General features: G+C 38.2%; 2 long non-coding RNA genes across 2 annotated transcripts in view; one reads left to right on the top strand and one right to left on the bottom strand.

Annotated features, from left to right (window-relative positions):
- LOC135328835 (uncharacterized) overlaps window positions 1-18,337 on the top strand; it is a 35,394-nt gene that overhangs the window by 11,738 nt on the left and 5,319 nt on the right. The gene's annotated exons all lie outside the window — the stretch shown is intronic.
- Window positions 1-18,337, bottom strand: part of LOC135328836 (uncharacterized) — a 40,821-nt gene that overhangs the window by 17,886 nt on the left and 4,598 nt on the right. The gene's annotated exons all lie outside the window — the stretch shown is intronic.

The raw sequence follows: 18,337 nt of genomic DNA, 5'->3' as shown, positions 1-18,337 counted from the left end.
AATAATGAAAAAACAACTGAATTTGAGAACATGAGCACATGAAAATTGTCAGTTGACGAGTAATTCACTTGAACTGAGTGTTTATATTAAATAGCTTGGAATAGTGATAATTATATTTTGCACTTGTGTTTCATTTTTCATCTGAGGATTTCTAAGTCTTTCACAAACATTAATAATATAGCTTCAAATAGTAGGTAAGCTTCACAACACCCCAGTGTCATAGGTATGGTTGTAGGAAGCAACTGGAAAAAAATTAACATAGAAATTTGAGTGACTTACTGAAGGTCATGCAGCAGATCAGTGGATCCTCACTTGCACTCTCTTTCTTCATCACAAGCAAGAGCTCTGTATAATGAAGATTCATAAAGTGTCCTAGCTGTCTGTAGAAGTTAACATTTAAAAAATACCCTGAAGTAAGAATAGTTTATAATGCTGATTTTGAACTTTTATTTTCCAGCAGATATTTAGAGATGAAAGTAAAAATTTGAAAGACACAAGTGGGAGTTGAACACCCATTGATTTGTCAATGAGATCTGGCTACCTGTCTGCCTTTGATTCTTTGAAATTAGCTAGAATAAAAATAATTCAGTAAAAATTTGATTTAGCAATGCACTTAAGCTCTACTTTGCTTTAACAAACTGGGAAAACTTGATCAGCTGTAATTGCTGTTTCCCCACCTTTCCCAGTTGGAATTTTTATGAAGACTGAAGACTAAAAAAGGTCTTCCTTAAAGCATGCTAAACAGCACCTGACAAAAATAGAATCTAATGTAACATACACATTAATGAAGGATCACTAATTACTCTCATTTCACATCAGTTACTATAAGATAGATAGTCAAATGAGCTATGAATACAAAAACTTTGTGACTTGTGGAGGAAACTAAAACTGTTATTAACTCCTCCTTCTCCCTCGCACACAAATTAATATACTACTGAATCTCACAAACAGCATCCACAAGGGATATGTCAGGAAAACAGTTGCTGGGTTGCTTTTCTTTAGCTAAGGAGCAAGGTTCTTGAAGGACATGCTCTTTCTTCCCTTTCAAAGGGAGGCTATGTCATCTTGGCTCTTCCTCAGAAGTACTTTTTTTTTCTGTTTTCTGTATTCCTATCTGTATGGGAACGTCTCCAAAGTTTAAAACAAAACTTTGTAAAAGTTTATCTTTAAAACTAACTTTTTGTACACTATTTTTTATTGTAACTTACCTCAACAAATCCATAATGCTTTCAGTTTAAATCTTTTTTTTTTTTCTCCTGCCAGCATCTGGCAGTATTCTTCCTTTGTCATTGAAAGTTGCCTTGATTATTATATACACTCCAATCCTGCATTTGTTACTGATTTTTCCATTGTTGCCAGCCAGAAGGCTACGGATGAATTCAGTTATTAATTCAGTGCAGATCTGAAAGTGAATTAATAACTACTGCATTTTTAGTGGTATGGAACCTTGTGTCTTGAGTAGGCTGATGAAGTCTTAAATCTTTTTGCTTCACATGTCCTCTTCGCTGCTCTGTCTTGACTAACTATTCAGATGAATCAGCTCCAAATTCATTTTCACCTTCACAGCTCTGCCTAAAATATCTGCCTAGCTCATGCAGCCATCTGTTAGGTTTACAGCATTTCCTAAAGTTGATCATCTTAGTCACTCTCTTGTTACCTGACAACAAGGATTTCAGGTACACTAAATATAAAAGTATGCAATTATATATTGTAATACTAGATCTGCTTCTTAATGGAGGTAGTCTTAAAACACACCAACATTTACAGCTTACACAGATAGCATGATCTCCGTGGAGTAGCTCTGAGAGACAGAGCCATTTGGTGGCACGATTTTGCAAAGCCTTGGTGGGGAGCTCCTCTTCATGCAGGAACAGCGTTAAGGTTTCAGCATGTTTCAGTGTGTGCCTTTGACACACATCAGTTGTGGGAGAACTGAAAGTGTCTGGTGGCAGCTGTGTTAACTTCTGATTTCATTGTAACTGTGGTTTATGTCCTTTCTGTGATGATTGGTACTTACACCTTTATTAAAATTCTGAGTCTACACTTATTTTATTGCTGTAAGCATACACATCAATAATGTAAAGCTACAATGTATAGAAATGTGACATCTGGTACCCCCCAACAGACAAAAAATCAATGCCTTTATCCACAAATGCAGAGTGTGTCAGATTTTTGAGAGCCAACTGATTAAAAAAAACCCTTCCTTCTATATTCAGCTGTGATCCTTTTTCATCAGATGCTTAGCTTTTACTGGTATAGTAAAGTAAAACGTAACTTACTCTTTCAGCAGAAATTAAATTTAACAGCTGCTCTTTTATTGTTGTTTTAGGTGGGAAGGTCTCTCTAGGAAGTTTTAAGACATTCTACAAATACTCCCAATATGCAGCTCAAATAAACAAAGTATGCGCATTCCCAAAATGAACAGCAAAAGCAACAATCGCTCCTACTGGCATTGTCACAGGCACACTGAAAAGTCTGCTCTACCCCAAGGTTATTGCTGAGGATGTTACAGAGGAAACACAGAAAGAAGGTGAAAGAGGGGGATTATGGTTCTATTGTTAGCTAGTAGCATTTTCCAGGTACCATTAAAAATAATTTATCTATCATTTTTTGTTCTCAGCAATTGCCAGATGAGATGAACATCTCATCTTTACGAGGGGCTCACTAGGAGTGCTGCCTTACAATCTTGCCCAAGGCTGTTTCAATACCATATAAAGAACGATGTAACGCAAGGTATTCAATCCAGAATCACAAGTAATGAGTACTTTATAAATCCAGTTCATTTTACAGTCAAAAGGTTTAATGAAAGAAATTAAGTTTCTTAAAAACCAGACAATAGCCCAGCAGTTTGGCTGAGCAGGAAGAATCATGGGAAACACCATTACAGCTCTCTAATTAGGGGACTGGCTCTCCGCTATGTCTGCAGGCTGCTGTAAAATGTGTTTCATATGATGCCCAAGCAGTGGTGCAGTGTCGGTGCTGTTATACATATCAGGAGGCTCAGCAGACAAAGGTGAAATGTACCCAAACCAGGCTTTCGAAATTCTAGAGTTTAAGGCCTTTAAAATCGGGGGGGGTGTTATGTCATTAAATCTAGAGACCTATTTATTTATCTCATTGTTTTTGAGTTTTACTGGAGCAGCCAGATCAAATTTATGAGCTCCTCTTCACCCACACGGAAACACACGTATATGTAAGTAAAGCGAACTGAGATTTTTCACTTGATCGACATAAGTCTATGACTTGAAACTTTTAGAAAAGAACTTGATATCATAATAATTGACTACATCAAGTCGTGTCCGACACATGGCCCTAGGACTCCTCTGTAGGGCAAGAAGACATTGTAGTCTTACAACATGCCTACTACAGAGCAACATTTTCCAAACAGTTTGGATCCACAAATCCCATACATTTCATTTGCAAGGCACTTAAAATTCCTCAGGGACTTTCATATTACTAGCACCTGATGCAATGATTATACAGAAAGGCCCAAAGATCCCCCAAACCAGCAATTTAAAATAGAAAATATTTTGTTTAGGAGTTGCATGTAAAAGATCACGTTGGAAAATCCTGTCCTCAGAACATGTGTGAAGAGTTCTGCAAAAAAAAAACCAAAAACAAAAACAAAAAGTAAATTGAACAGTTTTCTAGCACTGTTCAATAGGTTTGGGGTTTCTTTGTTTATTTTTTTACAAAGGAAATGTTACCGTTATTAACACATTGCCCCAAATTGTGGTTTCTCAGACTCCATAACAAGATTGATAGGTTTTACAAACTGAAGAAGCTCTTCAAGGTGAATAAAAGCATGGATTTATCCTCCAAAAATATTGGCAGAAACAAGCCACATAAAGTCAAAGCCTGAGAGCATGCAGCCTTTCTGTATCAGGAAAGGTTCTTTTCGCTGATGAAGTACTCTCCCATAGAAGCAGATTTATATGCTCATTGTTTTGCTTATTCCATAACTGGCAAAATCTTATTTTTAACAATTTTTGCGGAACAGACTAGCGAGACTTTAAAGAGATTTTTTTTTTTCTTAGTGTTTTCTTATTGCTTAAAATAGAAGGAAATACAGATGGTATGTAAATACAAGACACACCTCCACTGACCATTTTTCTACGGAATTCTCCCAAATGGTAATGCAAAATAATTCTAGTTACCATATATCTTTTTCCAAGTATCAATCAGGTCCTTTTTTTTTTTATTATTTTTATTATTTTTTTTTTTTAGGATTGTATTACCATTAACTAAAGCCACAGCTGCAGATTTTTAATTATGGGTTCCAAATAAAGCATTTCTCCATAATTGCAAAACTTATTCGTACTTCTTAAAAAATTTTCAAGTCAAACCCTAGCTTGCATATCCAATCCTTCTGCGTAGCTCCCTTTAGGACCTGCTCCTTGACTTACTCCACAAAGAAATCATGCCAAGACATGTCTAAAGGAAGGGGAGAAGGATGCACAGTCAAATCCCAGCCAGAGCCAAGGATCAAGGCAGTGATCTGTTGCCTTTACTATTCCTTATAAATCTCTGGTTCTTACTTCATCGCTTTCACTAATATATCAGAGACCTCTATAAAGATTTGATCTTGGTCAGACCTCAGCAAGAGTAAGAGTGTGTCTTAGGATGAGACAGTATTTTATGCTGTCAGGAGGCAGAACTGAAGAGTTAGCTATTTTAGACCAGTCAACTTCCCTGTACCTTTTGTCACAAGGATTTTCATGAAGGTTTTGCAAGGCAAAGATGACCATTTCCAAAATTTTTGCTTTTAAAGTTGAACATACAAGAGAAAGCTGGGGAACTTCCTAGCACAGATATTCAGACAGCTTCTTTGCAAACTAGAAATGAAATTGGACCACTACAAATCTGCCTCTTCAGAAAATAAGAGAATAAAAGGAGCTAAATCATGAAAAAATAAACTGCAGTGCTGAGAGCAATGTTGCTTTCTGTTTATATTTAGAGCCTGAAGTAGTTTTGTCAGGGTTTTCCAGGTGGCCATAGTTCACAGCATCTTCAATGCTGCTTTAAAGCAGTATCAGTCCTGAGATGCCTTCTGGGTGGATTTCTAAACTAGCAAAATGCATCCTTGATCTTATGCATGTGCACATCTCAACTATTACTTAGATGATATCTGAGGACAAGGATGGCCTCTTCAATATGAGGCTATTTCAGCGCCCTAGAAATGCCAACATAAACTCAGTTTAAGTGAGTTTGTTTGTTAGTAAAGATCAAAAAAGACATTTGTGAAGAGAGCCATGCAATAACTCTGTCACTGTTGTTAATGCAGTTCCCCTCCAGCTCTCAATCTCTATATAATTGTATTCTGTCCCCGGAATGAGAAGAAAAGTACCATAAAAGAGTCAAAACTAAGTTAGAAAAGCTGGAAAGGAGGGAAGTAAGAAAGTAACTTTTAGGAGCAAGTCCCTTTGGCAAACCTTATTAGTGCAATATGATGCCTGTACCCATACCCACTCTACATGGTAGGATTTCTTCCTCCTGACCCGATCTACAATGAGGTCAGCTTTAGTTTTTCCTTTTGACCTCGGTGAGACAGGATTTGGTTATTTCCCTAGAATAAGAACACACAAATCTTGGGAAAGCTGGTTCTTGGTAGGCGACAGCCTATTAAACAGTGCATCATCAGAAACGAACACTTAGGATTTGGGAGAGTTTTAGTTAAGTTTCTATTTTTATGAGTTATCACAGAAATAGAAAATACAGGCCTTAGTCTGCTACAAAATACAGCCTGATAAGCTAGATATCTTGCTTGAGGAAAGTTTGTTTATATTTACAGAAACTTCATATTGGCAGTTCGAAATCTGAGAATGTTGATTTAACAGACACTTCTTACTCATTTTCCTTTTTATTCTATACACTGATTTTTTTTTTTTTGGATAAAGCAGTGCTTTTTATCACTAAATATAATGGTGTAATAAGTCTAGGCTATTTAGAATTATAGGACCGCTTTTTAGGTCATGCTGCATGGCAACTGCTTCAGAGAAACAGGAACTGGATGAAACTGTACTATACGCCTATAGTGTCCTCAGATAATTAGAACATCCATATCTTGACTTCAAAGCAAAGAATCCAGTCTAACAGCCAAAGACAAGCCTACAGAGTCCTTGTCAGAAAGCCATTGTGAGTTTTAGAGAGAAGGGACGTTTTGTAGTTCTGCTTTGTAAGTACTGAATCTTAAAAACCATTTCCATAAGGCAATATATATCCATGGCTTGTTTTTATATAATTTATAAAGAAAATAAGTCAATGAAAAATGAGTTTTCTTATCTCACTTTGCTTTGGCAGTGACATTATGGGAGAAGAGCACACCTGCCATTTATGCAAAACACAACCTCTGATAACACATTTTATGGTTTTTGATTTTAGACTCTCATCCATGAGTATGCATAACGTTTTGAAGTATCATTTTTTACATCAATAAAAGACTGATACAAGATTTTATGTACAGCATTTTGCCACATGGATGGTGTGGTGTTAAAATAAGATCATTTACCACATACTTTATCATCTCCTGTGGAATGAATATCCGGATAATTGGGAAAGCAAAAATCGTTGGTATAAGGATTTATGAATTGAATAAAATTACCTTCTGCAACATGAATTTCTGTGAGACAGGGATTTTCTTCTCTGCTGAAAAACGTGAGAAGTTATGAAGTGTATCGAAATATATTTCTTCCAAGAATGATACTTTTTTCTTATTTTATATTTAGTACATAAACTCTCTTCTCATCCGACCTTGATTTCCAGTCTAATATTGTTTAGTTTAAAACAATCTTAAAATCTCGAATTCAAATTCTATAAGTCAGTTCTTAAACCAGTCTCTTCTGTAGATCATTTAATTAATAACTTCCTTTTTAGCAAAAACCTGTGACCCATTTTAGTAAATACAGAATACTCAGAAGGGGACTATATAAAATGTCTTATGTGCCAATGGATGTGGAATCACAGGCCCTCTGGGGGAAGATCTTGGGGAGAAGGGGAGCTTCTCCTTCTAGGAGTCTCTTTTACCTCAGTGCCAGTAATTTCAGCTGCACTGTGAGTGTGTTTATTTAAATAAATGAGGCTTATCCAGATCTGTTGCATTTCCTTCTGAAAAATTTACTTGGGGCCAGTCTGCTGGTTTCTTTCCTAAAGAACTGGCAAGATGCAAAGAGAGCTTTGAAGCTTTCCACTGACACAAAATGCATCCGTATTACAGAAAGCAAAAGCTAGTTTTAATTAGCAGGGCTTCTATTTGATATTGCCCCCTGATATTTTATTATCTAAAACATTTATTGGTGGAAGCCTGGACTGGAGGTAACTTTGGGTTCTAATTCCCTGTAAACAAAACCAAAATATTACTTTTCTCTCCTTTGCAGTCTTTGGAGCCTAAAATTTACATTCTTTGCAAGGGGTTATTATCTTCCTGGAGTCAGAACAGAACACCTGGGGATACCACTCAAGTCAACATACACTAACTCTGAAACTTTAAAAAAAAAAAACCCGGAACAACAAAACAAAACTTGTTCATATTTACAACCTTAACACATTTCACTGAAAAACCCTTCTGGCTTCATTGCTAGCATTGATCAAACCAGAAGAGAAAAATCTGCAAGTAAATTGATCTGTTGTCATATCTACCAAAAGAATATGTTCACCTACATTACTGAATGTTCAACCAATCTTCAAAATTGTTTTGTTATTAATCTTTGCATTCTTGATTACTTAGGAGCAGAACAAGGATGCTGTTTAGTTTGTTTGTGTAGTGTCTGGTAAAATCAAATAAAATGGACTCCGGGTACGTGTTTCTTATGCCAAATCACTATGATGACACAAATAAATAAATTAGGAGATGTGATTTCCTTATCAGATTATGACACAGATTAACGCTGTTATCTCAGGCAATTTTTTGGAACATTCCTGTTTTTAAGATCTGGATAATAGCATTTCACACTTCATATCATACTTTATATAAGAATTCTGTACTTGAAACTGGAATTCATTATGGTAGCCAAAAAATATTTCCATTCATTGATGAATAAGCACAGCCTTTATTACACACATGAAGGCAGTAGTTTTCCTGCTGTGACCATATCATGCCCTGGATTTATTTATAACAAAGCAATACAGTATATTAGGGATTTAGTGTAATAATGTCCAATATTTGGAAAGACAATAGCAGTGCCGATTAAGTAATATGTGCAAATGTTGCTTGTAAAGCTAATACATACTAATGTTTTAACCTTCTCCATGTTAATAGTAGCTGAGATTAACATATTGCATGGATAGAAGTCACCAGAGAAGGAAGGAGTGCACTTGCACTGGCAAGCAAACAAGCAGGATGGTAATGCAGGTGTTCTCCACTGCCATCACTCTGTTACTTCCCTTCCGAACTATGCCAAACATCTGCTTTCAAAGGGAAAAGGGTGTTCTGAAAAAGTCCCTGCTGACTCTACTGACCTCGTTTGCTTACAGCCAGTGCCATCGTTTCTCCAACAGGACATGGTTTCAGCCATTGTAAAATTAGGAGTTTCTGATGACCAGGATTATTCCAAAACATGTGATTTTTTCCACACTCAATCCATGGCATTTGAGATGCACATCTCCAATAACACCACCAGTGACTTATGAATTATTATAAATAAGTAGTTTAATTGGAAATTACTGATTACAAATTGAGCTGGTCATTATATATATATATGTAAAAATATATATATTTATACGTGTGTGTGTGTGTGTGTCTAACCGTGGGTGAAAAGCTGATCATTCAGCAAGTGCGTTGAGAAGCAAAATAAATAAATAATTGATTCAGCTCGCATTACCATGTCTTGTTTGACATTCCAGATGGTTGTCTTTACTGGAGATAAGAAAAAAAGGTCATGAATAAATTTAAACCCCTTAAAGATAGTAAAGTCCAACTGCATATTGTAGTTTTTAACTTTTGTAGGCAAAAACCAACTTGGATTAAGAGAATTTCCTTTTCCAACACCAAACGACATGGATTTCTACATTTTATGTACCTAAATTATGTGAAGCTATAAACATCTCCAGAACAACACAAGCAAACAAACGACAAAAAGCAAAGTAAAAGATTGAGCTTAAGGTTAAGGAAACCATTGAGAACTGAGAGATGGTGATTGACTTTTTGTGCCTTTCTTATCCAGAGTACTCTTTTCTAGAAAGACTATTCTATTTCATAGGATGACTCAGTGCCTTTCCTACAGGACACTGACAAAAGCAAGGGAACCAGGGGGAATATAAGGACTGCACAAATGCAGAGTGCCCAGCAGCAAGGGAGTTTTTCCAAGCCTCAAGCAACAAGAATCTGGAGATGTCATTATGTTTTGTTTGACAGGCCAGACACAAGCATGAACTTTCGGAATTGTACTAGAAATTAACCATATCCATGGTAAAATCCACTATAAGTAGCCAGAAGACAACTGGGGAGGGGAAGTTTTAAATGAATGGAGTTTTAAAGACTAAAAAACATCTTAAACATAAGCTTAATCAGCATAAATGTGGGGAAAATGGGTGTATATAGTGCAGAGAAAATATACATGTGGGCAAGCATTTCAAAAAAGGAGAAAGACTATTCAGAGTACTGTGATTATACTTAAGTACACATTAATGACATGAAATTAAGGGCAGGTGCATTTCAACTACAGAGCATAAGATTAAGCGCTTCTGATGATACAGCCACCTTAGTTAAGATTAAATGCTTCTGATGGTGCAGCCAGCTTAGTTCAGAATAAAATAATTTGCCATGGGAGGCAGTTATGAAACTGGTACTGGAGTGTTCAAAAGTAGCGTAGAGAAGACATTTAAAAGATTAAAGCAATTCCTTCACTAATCACATAGGAGATGAATTAGTGGAAATATGAAGAGGGCCTTTCCATTTATATCAGCTCTGGCTATACAGATCAACATCACAAGAGAGCTCAGCAGTTAGGCACTCACTTTGTAGAAATAACTCTATATTAAATTCATTAATAAAAGAAAAGAAGCAAATGATACAATAAAAGCTGTTGGCCTAAAATCCAGTTCAGAAGTCTATGATCTTGTTGGAAAGATTCACATTGCTTTAAGAAAATATTAGTCTTGATGCAGAGTATTTAGGTAAGAATAACAAGTATTCATCATCCAGTTCACTACATCCAGCAGATTTAAGCAGGCAAATTCTTTGCTCAAACAAGGATTTTAAAGCAATTCTGGAAGGTGACACCTCAAGAAAATTTGCTTTCACTCTTGCAGCTATAAACTACAAGACTTCCCCAAGCAACCTTTGATAAGCTGTGGCTCTAGACTGGAGACAACATTTTCACTGGTGTTTGGTGCACTGGTGAGATTTGCATGTTAGTGCTGGCTCTGCCACTAGTGTGCTAGTGAGCTTGTAATAACTGCTCTGCTCATCACCTTAGGTTTCTCATCAGCAAATTAAGATAATGGAGATAAAATCTTCTACTCAGGCTAATGGGCAATTGAAGAAGAAGTCCTATTCTAGCAATGAGGCACTAGCAAGACCCCTCAGAAGTGCTAGGTCCGCTTCCTCAGCCTACTACAGACTTCCTGTGTGACCTCAGGCATGTCGCTGGATCACTTTATTTTCACCTGTAATATGAAAATAATAGTGTTTTCTTCCTCTGGACGTTTATTAGGAAGCATAGTAGTTGCATCCTTTATACCTCTTCCTGCTGGTGGGAGACAAATATTGTTGGATTAACCAGCACAGATGACTGGTGTCTCCTCCTGGAAGAGGCAGGCTGTACCCAAAGTGGTGCAGAGCAGAGCAGGAGCAGGCCTACAAGGCACATGGCAAGCCCAGCACATGGACGGTGGGAGGCATGAGAGCTTGGGCCACTGCCCAGCAAAACTACTGCCCACCCTTGTGCTGGCGTCGGTGAACATTGGGGCAGGACCATAGGATGGAGCCAGTCCATTTAGATTTGGGAAGTCCAATCTGAACCCTTAAGTTTCTCAAAATGATTGCTGGCAATCTTCAGATTACAAATGTTGACTACAAAGTTTTACATATAATCTAATCATCTGATATTTTTGGTCTAACCCTTCGAGTGAGATAGATACTTTAGCGCTGACCACTAGAAGGACACAGCTTTCAAAACTGTAAATGCCCAGGAAAGTTACATTTTTTTTTTTAGGTGTGTAACTGTTGCTCTACTTGTTTCTTCCGTGTTTTGTGTGTTTTCCATTTCATGGCGAAAAAGAACCCAACTATCTGATTTAATGGTCATGTCTATGTAGAGTGCTTTGCTCCAAGTACCAGCCAATGCTATGCACTGACTACCCAGCTGTATGTGATAATGAACTCTGTTGCTGCTTTCTTTTCCTAAGGATATGTCAATTTTTACACTAGCTAAAATTATGTCACATTTATTCTATGGCTGGTATATATAGGCATTTTTCTGAGAATGCTACTGAGGCAAGTCACATGGCTACATTTTTTTTCACAGCGTTTACACAACCCCCTTTTTCACACCGTAGCATGAGCAAGATCTTCTCATTCAGATTAGCATAATTTAAATTTACATACAGGACACAATAGCAACAGTATAGAAATCAAGGCTTCACAGAGAGAAAGGGAAGGGTATTATTTACTACTTGCAAGTTTTCCCAGCATAATACATATCTCCGAAACCCAGAGGTCATTTATTGTGAATGTAACGAATACATTCATATCCACCAAGGGTAATAAATATTGCAAATTAAGCTGAATAATGACTATACTGTCTATTTCATTTCTACATGAGAGGCACACATGGGACTTAATGTAAGTCAGTATTTATAATGCAATATATGGTATGAGTCTCATTCAAAGTTAGAATTGCAGAAATGTCACAAACACATTAATTTACCATTACTGCCTGAGGAACAAGCCAAAAAAAATCATTGAAAACAACCAATGTGTTTGGAATTTATAATGCATATCTTAATCGTGAACCTACTTTCTTTCAAGTTATGATTTGACTTTTTTTCTTGTAAGAAGATTGGGATTGCCTTGGGATTTTAAAAGGCAAAAGAAGGAAATACAATACAACAGTTACTAGAAAAATGCTGCTTGCTGTGTTTTTAACTGGATTGATTGTTTCAGATGTACTCTAGCATGAACCTTCAAAATATTTCTATAAGGAATAACTTAGTCAAGACCTAGTGGAGTCAAAAATGGAACCACAATCTTCTGTGAAGAATAGATGAGAGGAGGGGGAAAAGAAAGACAGCCTTTGCCATAAATAAGCATCTACTAATCCTATTCTAAAATGAGTTCTGGGCTGCTGACATGTAACACAATGTATACAACTGACTTTCTAAGATTTGTGGTAACATAAATGGAGCACATAAAAATTATAGATCTACTGTTCCAAGTGGCTACTTATGTTAAGTAGATCTGTGACAGGCTGGTTGACTCTAGTTTCTTGTGGGAGCTACAGGGAGGTGATGGAGCACACACAAGCAAGTGCTGAGTTTGGTGTGATAGTGAATTAAATTAATTCTTGAGATAAGAATATAAAGGCAAGACCTTAATTAAAAGATTGAGGAAGCAGACTTCTACTGAAAATCTGGTAGTCTTATTTATCACATCAGGTAATCATGGGAGTCATTACATTTATTTCTACTGTGAAATTTTGTAGGCTACTAAGTTTACAAATATATATCATTTTTAGAGATCCCCAACAAATTGAAAAATGATAGTGAAACAGGGACTAAGGTTACTTAATTGGCTGCTTCTAGTTCTAAGAAATCACAAGGCAGACTGTTTTGTTCAACTGATTTCTGCATCCAGAACTTCAGCAGTTCTTGAAGGACCAGAGATGTTCAACATCAGTGGTGAATATCTCTGGGAGATGGGAACTCTTTCAGGAATAGAGCTATTCTGCGTTTGGATGGGAGCAGTACTGAGGCAGTAAGAAACAAAAATCACCCTGTTGTTTATGGTCTTTGATTATTTTTATACTCTTTATTATCTCTTTATCTGCTCCAGAAAAAAACAAATCCTCAGGTTCCTGGCAACTGATTACTTATACTGAAAGGAAGATGGTGACTAATGCAGATTCTGAGGTTGACTTTAATGCTTTTGTTCCTAAATCCCTGAGTTATCTTTATTCCTGGCCCAAGGTACGTAGATCTATAACTTCAGAGGAAACAGGATGCATGAGATACGCTATAGGAAATACATTTCACCATATAAATTATATCAAAAGGCTTGCAGCTATCATGGAAATAGGAGTTAGAGCAGAACAGTTAGGAATGAGGATCCTGGTAAAGACATTCCTATTGATAAAAGAACTGGCTATGTTAACAAGACAAGCAGAGGTCATCCATTCCTCCAGCAAGTCCTCCCCTTGGAGGGGGAGTTTGAAGGCCTGAGTTTTGGGGGTTTATATATGTACGTACGTATATATATAGCACTTACATGCTAAGGTATAATAGCCTTTATTCGAAGATATCTGGGCCATGCAGAGAAGTGAGCAAGCATTTATTAAAGACATTCTCTCGAGCAACTGTGGTTATCAAGGCTTGTCAGAGTTTCAGTGCTTTCCCAACCATAAAGGCATGTACAGTCAATCTCCGTGGAACTCAGGATGTGAGAGTTAATGAAATTTGACAACTGATTGATGTCAGATGCAGCTTTGAATTTGGAAACCCAATTACCTCCTTCCCTTTCAAAGCAGAGGTCATTCCAGTCAACACGACTGTACTGCCATACCTTGCAATTCAATCTGAGATGCTGCCTGAGATTCTGGTTTTCAGAAAAGCCTAATGCACAGGGAGCCAAATTTGCAGATGAAGACGTACGTTGCCTAATAACTGGTCATATGAACATACTATTTATCCCCACAGTCACAGGCTATTGCTAATAGTAAAGTGGTTATCTGTAGGTGAGGCCAGGCAGCACCCCCAGAAAATGGGTGCACCCAAAGTCTTCTATTGTAATGTGTCAGTTCCTTCAACTCAGTGCATGTTTCCCAATGGTAAATGTTAGTACCCCAGAATTTTTTTTTTTTTTTTTGCTCTGTGGTTTGTATAGATTTTCTGATGAAAAAAATCAGTGGAATTGTAGTACTGCACTTAATTTGGTGCATTGAAGATGATGTAAATTTGATAGAATTGGTTCAAATTACACCAGCAGAAAAAATATAGCCAATTACTTATGAGCTTTCCAACCCATTCTCACACCCAGCTCGTTAGGCACTGCTTTTCTAAAAATGGAGCTACTGTAACTTCCTGCACAGGTATCTGCAAGCAGAGGTCACTGTATTGCAGTCAGGGGGACAGAGATGAGGCTACAGTAATTTCTGTCCTTTCTCCATTCCTTCAGATTTCTGAGAGGAATACACAGATAAACTGTGTTGTGAGATGTATACCTGCTTGACACTGGCCCTGGACTTAGTTTTCAGTAATTAAGCATGGTTTAAACACACTATAATGTTAACATTTACCAAAGCAATTTTGTAGGAAAATGCAGGCTATTTTCCAAAGCCCTTTGAAGAGAAATAAGAAGAAAGAGGAGTCTGACCAGGCCTATGGCAAGGAAGGACCACAGCCATTATAGTTGTCATCTCAGGTTTCTCCAGGATGCTTGAGGTAGTAAATCAGAGCACTGATCTGTGCAAAAGGAGCTGGCTTTTTATTATAAGCACTTTGAAGAACTCTCTGGGTGAAAGGCGTGAAAGTAATACAGCTCAGCAAACGAATGTCAGGCCTGATTCTCTTCATTCTTGCATCACTATAAATCAGAATCACCCTGTTGAGCGATTTACACTATGGGTTCGTGCATGTGGCAAGAACTGTGCATGTAGGGCAATGAGGATGCCATTTTTCAGAGATCTTCCTATTCTGGTTTTATTTCTGTTTTGAAGAGGGGAAAAACCTCATCACCCCTGAAAAAAATGAGGGTCTTCCAGAAGATCATTGCATGTGGCATCTCTCTGGTCATGCATAAAGTTGATATGGAGCACTTGTTTAATCCCATGTATTTTAGACTTAATTTGGCAGTTCCCAAAACTCCTTATGAAAGCGTTTAGTGTAATCTCTGCTTATCTTCACATATCAAGAATCACAAATATCTTCATAAACATGATCCTTACCTCCTCCCTGCCGATCTGCTCTGCGCAGAGCAGCTCTGCAGCAGCCTGAGCCGTTGGCCGTGGAGGGGTCTGGAGGGGGAAAGGAGTTTGCAGGCTCCTATACAACTCTGCTGAGACATATCCACTGGCTGCAGGATTAAAAAGACTCTCTGGCTGTTATGTCTCACAGACCAGAAATATCTTTATTATCATGGCATTGTGGTAGCTGCCAGTGGTGAGTCAGGCCAAATCCCATTGTGCCAAGCACTGCTCATAATAAATGCAGCTCTTTCTTACCCTAAAAGGTTTGCTTTAAAAAAGACAAGACAAAATAGTAGGCGGATGATGAAGGTATAAAGAGTAATAAAATCATAGGCATAATTTGTTCCAGGGAGTAACTGAGCCAACTCACTCAGGTCCTCATCAGTTTGTCATACCCAGAGCACAGCCGACGCACTCCAGCAGTTGTGGTGGAGGAGCCATAGAGGAGCTCTGCTTCTGCACTGTTGCCTGGGATAAACGAAAGCGTTTCAGAAATGCCTCAATGATCTGGCCTTTTAGCTAAACACCAGTGCCAAGCCGTGCCCTTTGTGCTGCCTGAGAAGACCTGATAGCCTCTTTCGTCCGCTACCACCAAACAGTGAAACACTCGAGCCTGAAGATCCGTGCTTAAACATGTAATTGTCTCCAAAATTCACATCAAATATGATATATCTCGAGTAATTACTACAATACCCAGTAACAGCCACTTAGTCTAGAATACTTAATGGAAAAAACATTCAACGAAAGACTGGAGAAAAATTTAAAAATTAAACAGTTGTTAAGGTTTTGATCCAATATTAATTGGCACATCTGCCACTGGGTCCGGTGAAAGCAGGAGATATGCACAGTGAAAGATAATGAGAAGATGATTTTTTTTTTCTGTTTTTCAGTGATTTAAAAAATACACTGCAGCCTTCCTGGTGGCATTGCAGTGATGCTGTTTGCTACTCCGCGAGAGAATGACCTTTCAGGAAAACAGTCAGCTTCCAGTCTTGGGCATTTACATTTTTAGAGGCCCAGGTTTCTCATTTAAATCTCACTTTGGCATTTGGCTGTAATCCTTGGGGCTGCTTTTGCTCAGCAGGAAGACAGAACCTCAGCAGCTCTAAACTGGTGCAGCTTGCTGGAAAGGGAGAGAAGCAAAAGGACAGCGGTCATTGCTCTGAAATCCCAGCTATTTGCCCTCAGAGGGCCATGAGATCAGCAAGCAGCTCTGGGTGCAACTACTCCGAAACTTTCCCTGCTCTTACAGAACTGACAGTGGCTCTGTGAAAAAGACACAAAACCAGTGCGTTTGGAAAGTACTTCTGGTAGCAAACACTGGCACAATTTCACATCAAGGAAATTGGGTAAACCTTCCGTTTCTGACGAGCCTCCCCAAATTCTGAGCAAATTCTGGCAAGTTTTCCAGTCCTTCCCTGTGACTCTCCATCACCCACAGACGAGACAGGCCCATTGTTAAATAAACTACAAAAGGTTTAATCAGCTCCACGATTTCAGAAATACACACCGGAGCACAAATGTCAGGAAAGCCTGAAAGCTCTATTGGCAAGAAGTGCTCCAGGGATCAGCGACAAGGCTACAGGCGCTGACTGCTCACTTACACTGACGCACTTTCCCTCCAGGGAAACCTGACTGCGGCGGGGAAAGGAAAGTGGAAGTGGGATAACAGTTTGGGGGCTTCCCTCTGGAAGAAGCCTGCTCAGTGCCAGGCAGCGCAGTTACAGAAATTTAGTGGGAAAAAAGCACTTGATGTAAGCTCAAACAACTGAAAATCAGTTCAACTTTTTGTGCATATGCCTGCTGCCGTTTTAGCCAAGGGAGTGTTTTATTAAGAGACATATTTGAAGAGCATTAGTCATCTATATCTCAGTTGATTATTCCTCAGTTTAAAGAATTTTTCCTCAGTATTTTTTTCCAGAGCAGTCCGTTTTTTTTCTTTGGCATGAAGTGGAAGCTAATATGAAAGTAACCCCTATAAAACAAGCCACAGATTGTGATTTCCATTTCCAGTCATGTTCAAAAGCAGGAGAAAGCCCGCATGGCTATTCCAACCTAGCTGAAGTCAAGGGAGATATTGGTAACCTGGAGTCACAATCCCCCCTTTTTGGAGGAGAGCATGGGTAAGCTGCTCCCTCCCTGTAAAACATGTGGTTTATGGCTATTTCAGCTGGTCCGTATGGGTCTGACCAGAGCCCTCTGCGCTGGAGCATGGCTGTAGGTGGGACACTTGCCGAGCAGGAGCCTGTTAGTGGCAGGTGCAGCTCGTAGCAACTGTTGAGCTCTGGTAGCTCTTACCTGGGTGAGGAACCTCACAGGAATGAAAATTTTGCATTTCTTATGTACGCTTGTACACACACATATGCTTTGGTGCCTCTCATGTTTGGGAGATACCAATCCGCTGTGCGCACCTGCTTTTGATTTTACATTCCTGTAAGTACTTATTAAGGAAAAACAATGACCTGGAAGAAAGTGATATATCCCAGTTATCTTATTAGTTGTTAATGTTGTTAAATGCTTGGCAAAGGGTGCCTACCTGCTCTTTGACAAACATGTACTGTAGCTAATTAACTCAGACAAAACAGAGAGGATCCCTCAGGCACTTGGCCTTCAACCTCGGATGTCTGATGCAATAATCCTTTTGCTGATTAAAAAAAAAAAAAAAGAAAAAGGTCCAGATCATCTGTCTGGATTCAGGAGAAGCTCCACTCTGACTGAGTGCCGAGATATATCTAATGCCATTCCAGCGGAGTTTGTTTTGAGCTAGTCATGTTCAATAAAATATCATTTTTTGCTATTTCCTCTAATCCTTTACACTGATATGAAAGTTTTAGTATTAACAAAGGCTGCCCTTAAAAAAAAATTCAAAAAAGGGAACCATAAATGTCTTTTCTACAGGCTCTCAAACACTTTGGCAGGTTTTTCAGGGCAAAATCTAATGTTAAGAACTCAGAATCGTCTTCTGCTGGGATTTTAACATTTCACCCCATTCCAAAAAATGTGACTTTTTATTTAAATCATTACCTTGAGGGTTTACAAACCTGCAGATAGATACAAATTTATTCATTTTGAGCCATAGTGTGGAATTTGAATATACTGCTTCACATTAAAATATGTAAAGACTTAACTAGATGGCATAATCTACCCTTCTCCTTTATGAAAAAAAAAAAATCATTCTGAGCAGAATTACATTACTCCAAGCATTCTTTGTGCTCTACACA

Source organism: Dromaius novaehollandiae, chromosome 7, assembly GCF_036370855.1.
Source record: "Dromaius novaehollandiae isolate bDroNov1 chromosome 7, bDroNov1.hap1, whole genome shotgun sequence".
Taxonomy (NCBI): Eukaryota; Metazoa; Chordata; class Aves; order Casuariiformes; family Dromaiidae; genus Dromaius; species Dromaius novaehollandiae.
The sequence above is the reverse complement of the archived record's forward strand: the minus strand, read 5'-3'. Positions and strand labels throughout refer to the sequence as shown.